The 12,298-nt window shown below is 35.0% G+C and overlaps 1 protein-coding gene and 1 non-coding gene across 2 annotated transcripts in view; both read right to left on the bottom strand.

Moving 5' to 3' along the window:
• Positions 1–12,298, bottom strand: part of LOC139780740 (uncharacterized) — a 104,467-nt gene that overhangs the window by 55,049 nt on the left and 37,120 nt on the right. The gene's annotated exons all lie outside the window — the stretch shown is intronic.
• On the bottom strand, positions 2,004–2,123 carry LOC139780743 (5S ribosomal RNA). The gene has a single exon (XR_011720326.1). It is a non-coding gene; the product is annotated as a 5S ribosomal RNA (ribosomal RNA).

Raw genomic sequence — 12,298 nt, 5'->3', positions numbered from 1 at the left:
AAATCCTTTTTATAACACATTAACAGCATTTGAAGATTCAATCGGGTAAGTTGTACGGAGTCATTAGATTGATTAGATTTTTCGGATAATTAAAGGAGCGCTAAATAAAATACTTTGACGACATTCTATTACTGGAGTACACAATTTTCTTTTCCATTGTTTTCTTCTTTATCTTTATTTTTAGGTGATTTATGAATAATATAACTATTTAACACAATCAGTCGTCAAGAAACAAACTGAATCAAAAGTATCTTACGGAATTGTTGTTATAATAGGTCACTATCGTTGTAGAATGTTTTTTGATTATTTATCGTAAACGTTATTAAATAACTGAATGATTAAAAGCATAAAAAATGTTCATATAACATCAAATAATATTTAAAATCTGAGTGGGTGCATTTCCGAAATAACCAATTCGAATGATCTTTCGATCAAGTATCGTTGCATACTACTCTAAAGAGGAATCGCAAGGTCGAATTTCTGTTTCGTTTTGCTCGCAATGCGCTTCGTCGAGGTCTACTATTTCTCGCGTGTCTCCGTCGGACGAATTTGGACGCCTCCGCGTTCGAGAGACGTGCGCTGACCCGGAATCCGGCAGTAGGAAGCAATGAACTTTTGCGCGAACCGCGGTTTGCGCGTTCAGGTACAGTTACCGAAGGTACCTCATTTGTCTTTCGACTCGGCCGCACCGCTGCTGCCGCGAGTTATATTTAGTTGGCCACTATTTCAGCGCGCTCCATGGATACAATTGCTATTTCTTAATGCGCTTTATCATAGACACAAGATAGTAACTCCGTGAATCAAATAATCGCGCAACGATATTGCGAACTGCGTATTTACTATACCATATATACCAGTCATTAATCTGCAAGTACTTGTAAAAAGATAATGAAATTGGGACATCAGTATATCTCATGCATCAAGTAATTTTTTCAATAAAAAAGAAATTAATTTTTACATGTGCCTGAGAAACTATTTAACATACAAAAGATATCGGAGCTTTAACAATCCTGTAACGGTTTTTAAATATTAAGATTCAATAACAACAAATTACAGTAATAGCCAAGAATAATAACGCTGTTACGAATTACGTTTATGCATGACAGATGATTAACGAAGATATTAATTTATGACAATATATAGCTCGACATTTACGTCAGTTACTTTGAGAAGAATGTATACGTTTGAACAGCTTCGTGATTTAGTACTTGTACTTTCAGCAAGCAAACATTGTGGCTTGCAGTAATGTTAAAGTAAATTTTGATTTCTTTAACCTTTATTCGGATGCGCGCGCGCGTGATGCGATGAGCATCAAACGGGTTTTCAAGCCTGGCCATCAGGAATTTATTAAGTTCCAATTAAGATGTTCGCGAAAAGCATCATCAATGGCACGCGGCTATGAGGAATGGGCAACTTCTCCATAAAACTTACTCGATTATAATCTATTACGGAGATTACAATTCTGCGTGTCGTATATTTATCGCTCTATTAAGTTGCAAGCATATCCTTCAACGTTACGTAGTATGAATCAACGCGTGCGTGATACGCCGCACACGGAAATATCAGGTGCAATTGTTGCATCAATGACGGCGTTCAATCAGTCTGTAGTGTCTGTAAGAGAGAAGACTAGAGGCGGTAGATATAAAGTATATCGTTCATATAAGACTAACAATTAATTTATATAACTAAATTTTGTATACATCAATATAAAGTATATAAAGATTTTTTTAAAGATATTTAGAGAAAGATAATATTTTCTACAAAGTAGAAATAACTACACAAAAAATTTATAAGTTACTTATTATAATTAAGTGTAATTGTTTAAAAATAAAGTTTTAATGTATTCAGAATATATATATTTCGAGTCATCAATTTCTTGAAACAGCAGATAGACAGTGATATTCGAACATTAGAACAATACGAAACAAACGCTGCAACTTCTCCTTCTTTATTGTATTGGCATCCGATACCTAGACTAGATTTCATGAGGCAAAAAAAAATTTGGATAACATCACGCGGTGTTCCCAAGCGGTCACCCATCCAAGTACTAACCACGCTCAACGTTGCTTGACTTCAGTGATCGGACGAGAACTGGTACTTTGAAACGTGATTTGGATGTTACCCGGTAATGTGAGTTATTCGGAGACGATTTAACCAGTTTTAATTCGAAAACTTTCAACGTGATTGGTGAAACGTTATCTTTACATCTTACGGAATAACATCAAATGCAATATTAAGGACTGTATTTATACAAAATACGCCCAGTAACCAAGGAACATTAAAGTAACGTTTAGAAATATTGATTTTACGTGTATTTTTTGAACGCTTTAATAATATTATATATATATATTTTTTAAATATTATTTTGTAATATAATTTTTTTATATTTTGTAATATAAAATGTAATATGATTATTTTGTAATATAAAAACTAACACTGTAACAACACTAACAACAGAAAATTAATATATTACAAACGTTATTTTTGAGTCCAAATTATTAGCAATTTTGAACGGTTGTATTAACTTCAAATAAATGTTGGAGTAACATTTAAAAGTTACACAGTACACAGTATGTCCTGTAATGTTTTCAAAATATTTTAAATTAAAAAAATTATATTACACAAAATAATATTTAAAAAATATATAGCCCCGGTCTCCCCTACAATATTATTAAAACGTTCAAAAAATACACATAAAATCAATATTTCTAAATGTTACTTTAATGTTCCTTGCTCACTGGGTTGTAATTATAGTTCAAAAATATAGTTAGTTAATGCATAATACAATAATTTAATTGCATATGTAACGGAGGTTTTTATACCAAGCCTTAGCGTGAGCTTATATATGAACGAAGTTTAATAGTAAATTAGAGAGATTAATTTTATTCGGCTTTCAGTTAAATCGCTCATCGTTATATCGCAACATTAAATTGATAAATGATGACGCACCGCAATGGAAAGTTTATAACTTGTTCCGCAAAGAGATTCAGAGGGAACTAATTGGGTTACACTGTTTAACTCGGCTACATCCTCCTAAGGGATGCAAATTCTTAGAATTTCAAATCGTTTGGGTGGCTCAAGATTGCTCTCCCCGCTATTGTCTCGAACCTCGAGGGAAGTTGGGAAGTGGAGTACGAGTCTACGAGACGCGAGTAACCGTCATCGTCGTCGTCTCGACGTCGCGGCTTCATGAATTCGCGTGGCACGCGTATGCATTATTCATGGCGTCGTGAATTTATCGTCGAATCCTCGAGACTGTATTATCGTCGTGATGCGGGGAGAAGCACCCTTGAAGCTTCGCGACTTCGTGTGACGTTTGTTAGACCGCGCGCCTAGACCTTCGTTCCACGTCGCAACCAAGAGAGATGATAAGGGTGATCGTCTCCCCCCACCGCAAATCTCAACGTTCACCAGATTGTCGCTGAATGAGAAATTGCTGCAATCCGAGATGCACAGAATGCGACTATACGAATGTAATTAATCATGTCTCACTATACAAATATAATTAGTCATGTCTTATACGTGTGTGATCACTGTGATTGACTAATGATCACTTGCATTTGTTTTGTTTATTACGACAGATTCGTAATCGTATTTGATATTTTTATCGTTTAATTAATCGTTTTATGATAAACGATTAATCATTGATTATAAGGTAATTTGAGCCTGAATATACATGAATCTTTATTTAATGCATTAAGAAAATGAATACATAAAAATAAATATTTATTTTTATTATTTACTAATTGATAATAAAAAATTTGGAAAATACAAATATTTGATACAAAACAATTACAATCTGCATAAAGAAAATAATTATAGTCTTTATTTTAGTATATTAATAATTATTTAAAAATCCAATAGAGATAATCTTTTTTACAAGACACGAGAATGCAATAAAATGCATAAGAATGGTAAACGAATCTTTTTCAACTTTTATTATAAGATTCTTCTGAGAGAAAGAATGAGGAACTCTTAGGGTTATCTACATTAAGATTCCAGTCTGCGGTTCGCCCAATTTGCGAGAGATAAGAGACTATCTGCCATTAATTAAAGTTCAGTGCGATAATGGTCCAAGAATTTCGATAAACGTCCATGTATTATCCAATTGGCGTATCTCTAATATTTGCGTCAGGGTTTTGCGTCACGATATCTTGCTTATAAAACGAAAATCGTCATTCTATCAAAGTTTAGCTTCTTCCTTATAGATTATATAATTTCACGCAAGAATCTTTCGTTTTTTAGAATCTGTGTGGAGAGAGAGACACATGTTTAAGAGTGTACACAAATATACAACACCAATTATAAAAAATAAACGTTACTTTTTAAAAAATAATGTTTGAAAATAGAAAAGAAACTAAAGAACAATTTGTTGACTTCTTTTCGTGCTTATCGTCAATATAATTTTTATAATAACTTTTTTTATTAAAAAAATTGTGATAAAAATTACACAATAATAAAGAAGTTTTTAGGATTAACTATGTCAATTAATATTGACCACGATTTAATTGATCTTTCATGTTTTTCTGTCCCTTATTACTAAAAAGAGGTTGCTAATTCGTTAAACATATGTTCAACTTTAATGAGAAGATCAATTTCATTTCCAGCTTATCGAAGTTTTCCCAGCTTCAATCGCCTCATGAAATCAATTTCCCGATGTTTCACGCCTGGTCTATCACGCGTCTAGTTTTACACGTGCATGTGTGTACGCATGCGTGTGATTTCATGACACGCATAGATGCGCAGAAACGCGTGGCGGCGGCGGCGACGACTTCGACTTGCTTCGATTCTATTCTAAGTTGACCTATAGAAGCGGTTCCTTCCTTGATGCGTATACGTGTACGAAACTCTCTGTCTTGGATTCGCGTCGTGTCGCCGACTCCTCGTTTTCTGGGTGGTCGAAATACGCTAGCGATAAATTCGAACGTGGCGTCTCGCCGTACGCGGAAGTTTCAAGAGGTTGTTGCTCGTTTCTCTTTTTGTTTGGTCCACCTCGCGACCCCGCGATATCCGGTTTGAATATTCCCATAATTGGTCGCGATATTGTTCCGGTTATCGATACATTTGATGTTGGGAATTGAAAAGTTGGGTTTTATCATTATCTTAAATTTCTAATCTTAATTCTTGAGTGCGGAAAATGTATAGGCAAAATGCAAAGTGTTTTAGAAATAAATTATTTTTCTCTCAGACAAAATTAATATTAAATCTTTATGCTTTAAGGATATAATGATACGGGACTAAAAAATATTAACCATGGCAAAGATTAAAAACTGCTAATCGACAATTTCGAATAATACATAAAGAATATTTATTGCATTACTTTAATACAAGTTATGCGCTTCAAGACGGTACAGTTGTCACTGAAATGCCCTAATAAAAGTAACGGAATATTTTTCAAGGCCGCGAGACTAATATCTTATGCGAATAAGATTAATGGAAATGGAGGAACGAACGGTGGTCGTTGGAAACGTGCCAGTTACTGGAGAAGCATTTATGCAATATGAATACACGTGTAATGTGTTTGCAAATTTAACGAGCATAATTTATGGAAATATATGTTTAATGAGTAAAGAGAAAGTAGATTTCTATCTCTCTCTCTCTCTCTCGCGACTGTCTCATTTATCTCTTACCTAAATATTTTAATCGTCAGCATTATTTCAAAGAGCACGGTGTCATAAAGGAGTACTGTAAATGAAGTGCTATAAATCACGTGTAGGCGACTTTGTGACGTAGCACTTTATTTTAAATCTGCTATATTGACATGGAGATGTCATGACAGATTGAATAATAGCGCTCAGTGATTTCTCTAAGTCAGTCTAAGTGCTAACAGCGTGCTGTGTGTGACAAAATCATCCAATTGGTCAGGTTACATCTGTCGGATCGTATCTATCCTTTTTTAAGACTAGTTAAAGTCATATATTTCGATATTGTATCTACATAGATATCCGATAGTCTGATTTTTTCCTATCTTCTAAGAATTATAACAGCTATGCGGAATATCAGAAAGCGGATAAACAAACTAGTTCAAATAATCTCTTCGATGTCAGACATAACACGGCGGCGGTTTGCTCGGTGAATGTGTATAACACTTTCAACAAGAGAATGAATGAAGACAGCGCCATGGTGAGGCTAACAAAATCGAGAGTCGATGAGTTTAGGTTTTCGCTGCCAAACGCACGCCGCCTCGCGTAATAATTATCCGAGTTCAACGACTTCGTTGATCAAAGCCAACGATTAGATAACACATCGTGAAATTAGACAACGCCGCGATCGTCAGCGAGTGCGAAATTGAACTGATGTTGCTGGCGATTTTGCACATAGCAAAGATCGCGGGTAACTCAAGCCTACGGTCGCGATTGCGTGGGTTTGATTAATTATTGCGCGATCTAACGCGTCCGCGTGAAAAATTAATTCACTGATTTGAGAACGGTTGTATCAACGAGTCTCGCATTTAAATTAGCGTACGCGATAGCGCGAACGACCGTGTGGCAACTGGTTCAGGAGTTTCTCGCTCGCATTCTTACGCCACGTAAATAATTGAAGTCAGTTCTTCTGCTATTTCATATAGTATACTTGATTTTACATATTACTCGATTATATAACAATTTCTATTTGCGTAAGAGAAAAATGCCCTATTTAAAACGTAACAGGATTTAATTAAATGTTTCTGCGTAAAAATAACGCGCGAGATACTTTTCTTCGAATATAATAAGCTAAATCATGCAACATATGTACTTTATCGATGTTCAAATAAAATTTTATTTTTAGAGAGAATGTCAGATGCTTCTACTTTTTTATCAAACACGATCACATATGTTTCATAATGTGAGGGAAAAATAAATCTTGATCAGGAAGTTGATAACGGAAAGTGTTAATATAAAATAGTAAATATTATCTAGTATAAAATAATGAAATACCTAAAATGTCCCTCCTCGTCTTTCTTACTTTTTTAATTTTCTAATAAATATTCTAATAAATATTCCATATTTTCTAATAAATATTTTAATAAATATTTTAATATTTTCTAATAAATATTCTAATAAATATTCAACGTCGTGCTATCAATCCACAAAATTAGAAAATAAAATTACTCCATATTAAAAATTGCAATCGAAAATATATAAATGAACATTGATTGCTAATCGATGATAGACGTTATCCAATTTCAAGAGAAAGTTCTCACGGTCTCACGATAAATCGTGATCGATATCAATCGTAGCATTGTTCCACGTTGATCTAATCGAAGAAACCTCAGCTGGTACTCGATAAACTCGATCAACCCCGCGTCGTTCGTTCTCTGACAGACGCGACTAATGGACGATAGGATATATACGTGACGAGCGATTTCAGGAGTGATCAATCAGGACCACCATGACCTACGATCTCCTGGAGACAGAATTCACCGAGGTCGTTTCCAATCACTTCCTGATCGTGTCCGTCAGATAGGGCATCGGAAGAGTTCACGACACGTCGCGACGTGGCGCTAAGGGGATCGCTCAGGCCCCCCAGCGCGACACTCCCCTCGACTATCGTCTGCATACCGTCTCCCTGTTATGCAATCAAACGCGAGACAAAATGTGCCGGTAATGCTGACGCTCCAATCAATCGTGTAACTAATATTTAAGAAATGGAATATCGAATTCTGCGCAATATGTCGCTTACTTATTCCTTTTGCAACCATTTAAAGAAAACCTAATATTTGTAATAAAAAAGCCACCATTTTTTCGAAAATGGAAGTATTGGTTTAGTTCTAGTTCAGGCGATAGCCACATTTCTCCTGAACAAGAAAATTTTTATAGTTTTTACGATTCAAATACCTAGAACAGCATAGAATTATCTACACCATTCATGTGCGCTTTTTTGCGAGTTCCTAAGTGATCAAGATAATAACAATACCAAAAAATTAAAAGGAAAAGTGTGCAAATTAGAAACTTGCACATTGCTTCCTCATCATTACAGATCGGTACCATTGCTCCTATTTTATTTCGCTCACAAAGCTCCTCTTATGAGGAAGCTTATATTTTATTTGATGTATAATTATTAGTATTTATTAGTTTGGCTTCCTCATAAAGGAAGCTTTATGAGTGAAATAAAATAGGAGCAATGGTACCGATCTGTAATGATGAGGAAGCAATGTGCAAGTTTCTAATTTGCACACTTTTATTATATTCTTTAGTCTTTTCTATCCCTATTTCATGTATAATTCTTTAAAATTTGGTTGATTAGTTCTTGAGATACAGCCGTTCGAAATTTTGAGCGATACGTACAAACATATAAGAGCTTATAAAGCTGGATCTAATCAATCAAATCTTAAAGAATTATATATGAAATAGGGCTAGAAAAAACTGAAAAATATAATAGAAAATAGAAATAGATCGATATCTCAAAATTTGCGGAAGTTAGAGCAACCACAGACATTTCTCAAAAAATTCTAAATTTTATTTAAAAAGAACCTCTTTACCGATCATCGCCAAATTCAATACCAGTCTTCCTTACATGATACTCTATCGATTAAAAAAAAATTCAGCCCGATATCTCAAAATTTGCAGAAGTTAGAGCAATCACACACACACACACACACACACACACACACACACACACACACACACACACACACACACACACACACACACACACACACACACACACACACACACACACACGGGCATTTTTTTTAAATACAATTTTTCGACGTTTCATAACATTCTGAACACATTGGCAGCGCCAACTAAAAAAAATTTTTTTTACGAAAACAAAGCTTTTTCTATGAGGAAGCAAAACATACAAAATTTAACGTTATTCGCTTTTTTTGTTTTTCTACAAAAAATTCTTCTGAAAAATATCTTTTTTACGACCTTTCACACCAAAACACCCTCTTAAGGAATGTCATTTTTTCAAGTACCTAATCTTGTCGTTTTATCTCTCATCTTTCAAGCTGTGGCCTTGATAATAATGTGCACTTCTACACGAAGTGAAACAGAAACTATCGAACAGATACTATCGATGACACGGCCTGAACAAGAAACAGAAACAGCAGGCTTTAGTAACGAGTAATTATTCTCTTTCCTTATTGTATTGCGTAAAGTGTACAAAAATTTTATTATATTTGTTTGCAAAAAAATATGCACGCACTAACTGTACTTTGTGATCAAACGAACTTCTTTACTTTCAAATAATTTATTAATACCCATTCTGTTAATATGTTAGGATAATTAATTCATTAGTTATACATATTTTATTTACAGTGGAAAATTATATTAATAATTTTATACATTTTTGTACTATAAATATCTTTGGTCATTTATCACATCACATAATTTCGTTGATATTGTTTAACCCTTTAAAGCACAGCGTGACACACACGTCACACGTCCCGAAATTAAAGGAACCAACAGAAACTCCTGAGTATTAAGTTTCATAAAAATTCGCTGAAAGAAAAAATGTATGCTTTAAAGTGTTAAAATAAATAGGGAATCACGATTTTTTATGATTCTAAATTTTAAAAACTTTTTACGTTATGTTTTCTAGTTTCTTAATCGCACCATATTCCGCACCCAGTACTTCTACACGAAGTGAAACAGAAACTAACGAACAGATACTATCGATGATACGGCCTGAACAAGAAACAGAAACAGCAGGCTTTAGTAACGAGTAATTATTCTCTTTCCTTATTGTATTGCGTAAAGTGTACAAAAATTTTATTATATTTGTTTGCAAAAAAATATGCACGCACTAATTGTACTTTGTGATCAAACGAACTTCTTTACTTTCAAATAATTTATTAATACCCATTCTGTTAATATGTTAGCGCGATATTATGCGCGAGCTAAATAAGGTAAATGTACCAATTCCTGGACACGTACTTACCTATGTCTGGACATTTTTATCATTTTAGTTCTTAAAATCAACGAATCAAAGATAAAAATATTTTTCTTGTATTATATTTTTATCTTTGATTTTAATTCGCGTTATACTTATTTAAAAACTAAAATAATAAAGGTGTCCAGACATAGGTCTTAAGTGTCCCGGCATTGGTACATTTACCTTAAAATAAAGTATAAGATACGATTATGTACAAAAAATCCTTCCGATATGATTGCAATGTCACGAACACAAATATTTCGCTTTCTTTTCCCCTTCTTTCTCTATGTCTTGTGCCTCTCTTTCTTTATTATTTTCATTCTTACTTTGTCCTCGCCTTCTTTCTTTCTTTCTTTGTTTTCCACTTGTTGATCTCTGGCAGTACCCTCTGACATTGGCCCCCTGTAGGGCCGTCAGTTACGCCATTGGCCCCAGCGCATCCTTGACTGACAGAAACCGAGGGCTCATGATATGTGGTCGACTTCTCGACGATTGCCCACGGCGTTGTAGAAACGTCGCAAAAAAAATTTTTAAAGCGTCGCGTAAACAATATCATAAAATATTTTTAGACGATGGCCGCCTATATCGGTGTGCAACTTTATTTTCGTGGCGAATATTTTACGTAAGTACGTCATCAACTCGACAGTTTCAACGAGTATCATATTTAGCTATCTATTGATACTATTGATAGTTAAGAATTTTTCTTTATATTATAGTACAATATTTAGAAAGATATATATAACAAAATATTATAAGAAAAATATTTAGATATATACGTACTAGAGACAGAGAGAAAAAGAGAGTTGTTAGTCATCAAATATTGGATGTTATATACATAAATATGCATAACTTTCTAAAAATGACAAATTTATCTATTATTTTTGAATTTATGTACTTCTTGCATTTAGTCTCTTATCTCTACTTCCATATGTATATTCTTTCCTAACTAAGTGCAATGTATCGTAATTCTTCTCATATCTTCCTCGTACCTACGTCACAAAACATCTAACAAGAAAAAAATACAGGACAGCATCAGCGACACCTGTAACGCCTTCCGGCCTTGGAAAAGTTAAAAACGCGTCTGTCATTGTCTGTCATTTCGTTCGGACGTAAGTAGCATTTACCGCGTTAAACGACAGTGTCACAGAACAGCATGGCCAGAGCGCGAAACTACGGCGAAATAAAGCTTCCCCGTCCTTGCTCCGGGCGACTTGAGAGTTCGACGCACCTGTCCCGGCTAATCGTCGCTTTAAGTGATCGCGCCACGTTCCACCAGGTACGTAGACCCGCGCAAATAGGCACTTCTTGTTGTCTAGCGCACTCGCCCCGGGGGATTTGCTGCTCCTCTTCGCTTAATCGTCCCGCGTGCAGCCACGGCCGCCTCATGGTTGGCGAGCGCGAATCCATCCGGAACGACGTTCGGCGTCGTAATACCGCGCGCTTTCAAGCCAGCACGCCGTCCTCTACTTAAGCGCATTAAGGATAAGGAGGACTCTTAGGACTCTTAGCACGTAGGAAATTAACGAATTATCGTTCGCGCTTGCACACCGCTAAGCGTTACCGCGCCGAGAGTCGTGTCCGCAGAGAGAACAGTCGGGCTGAGAAAGTCGCCGAGGTGAAATGCCGACCCTGCAGAACGAAAGTGTGAGAGAATAACCGGCTAAGGATCCGAAGCGGAAGTGTTCGGTTTTAGGGATCATTTTTCACAATTAAAGTATGGAGATTGAAGTATATACTTAAGCGAATTAATTTTATTATACGAATTAAATTTTTTAACCGATTGATTTAATTGTGATTATACAAACTTTCAAAATTGCCGAAATATGTTGCTTATCAAATGCAAAGTTAATTTCTTCTTAATGAGAAGTCCTTGACTCTCTTGCTTATTGTTAGTAAAATTTCTAATAAATTTTTAATGAAGCTCATAAAAACAAAGGGCTTCTTGCGGATTAATCTACTGATATGCATGTAAAATAATATTTATGCTGCGAGAATTAGAGTAAGTATCTTAAAGTAACGGACATTATAAGTTTCTTTATAAAATGACGTGTAAGGTAAAGAAGGGTAATATGAGTCAGTTAGAGAAAAAAATTGGATAAAAAATTTTCAAGACAAAAAGCCAAAAGCCCCATGATTCCTTCCCAGCCTGAAAATTGAAGAGCTCTTATCTGTTTTGAAAATTTCTTATCTGGTTTTTTCTTTAACTGACTTAAATAGCCTTACCCTAGAATTTTTTTGTAAAACGTCATTAAACTTGTCAAATTTAAATTCACGACGAGTAATAAACTTTCCCGACGCCTTCCGTAATCAAAACTCAACTCTGAATTTTCCGAAGACTAATGCGTATTCATTTTCCGCCAATTGTAGAGCATTATACATCGCAAGGGCTTTTTCCGTTACATTCCACTCCATTCCGCTGTTGTAATATCGTCACGGT

The sequence above is a fragment of the Temnothorax nylanderi genome, unplaced genomic scaffold, assembly GCF_030848795.1.
Source record: "Temnothorax nylanderi isolate EJ_2023f unplaced genomic scaffold, tnyl_v1.0 TNYL_tig0295_pilon, whole genome shotgun sequence".
Taxonomy (NCBI): domain Eukaryota; kingdom Metazoa; phylum Arthropoda; class Insecta; order Hymenoptera; family Formicidae; genus Temnothorax; species Temnothorax nylanderi.
The sequence above is the reverse complement of the archived record's forward strand: the minus strand, read 5'-3'. Positions and strand labels throughout refer to the sequence as shown.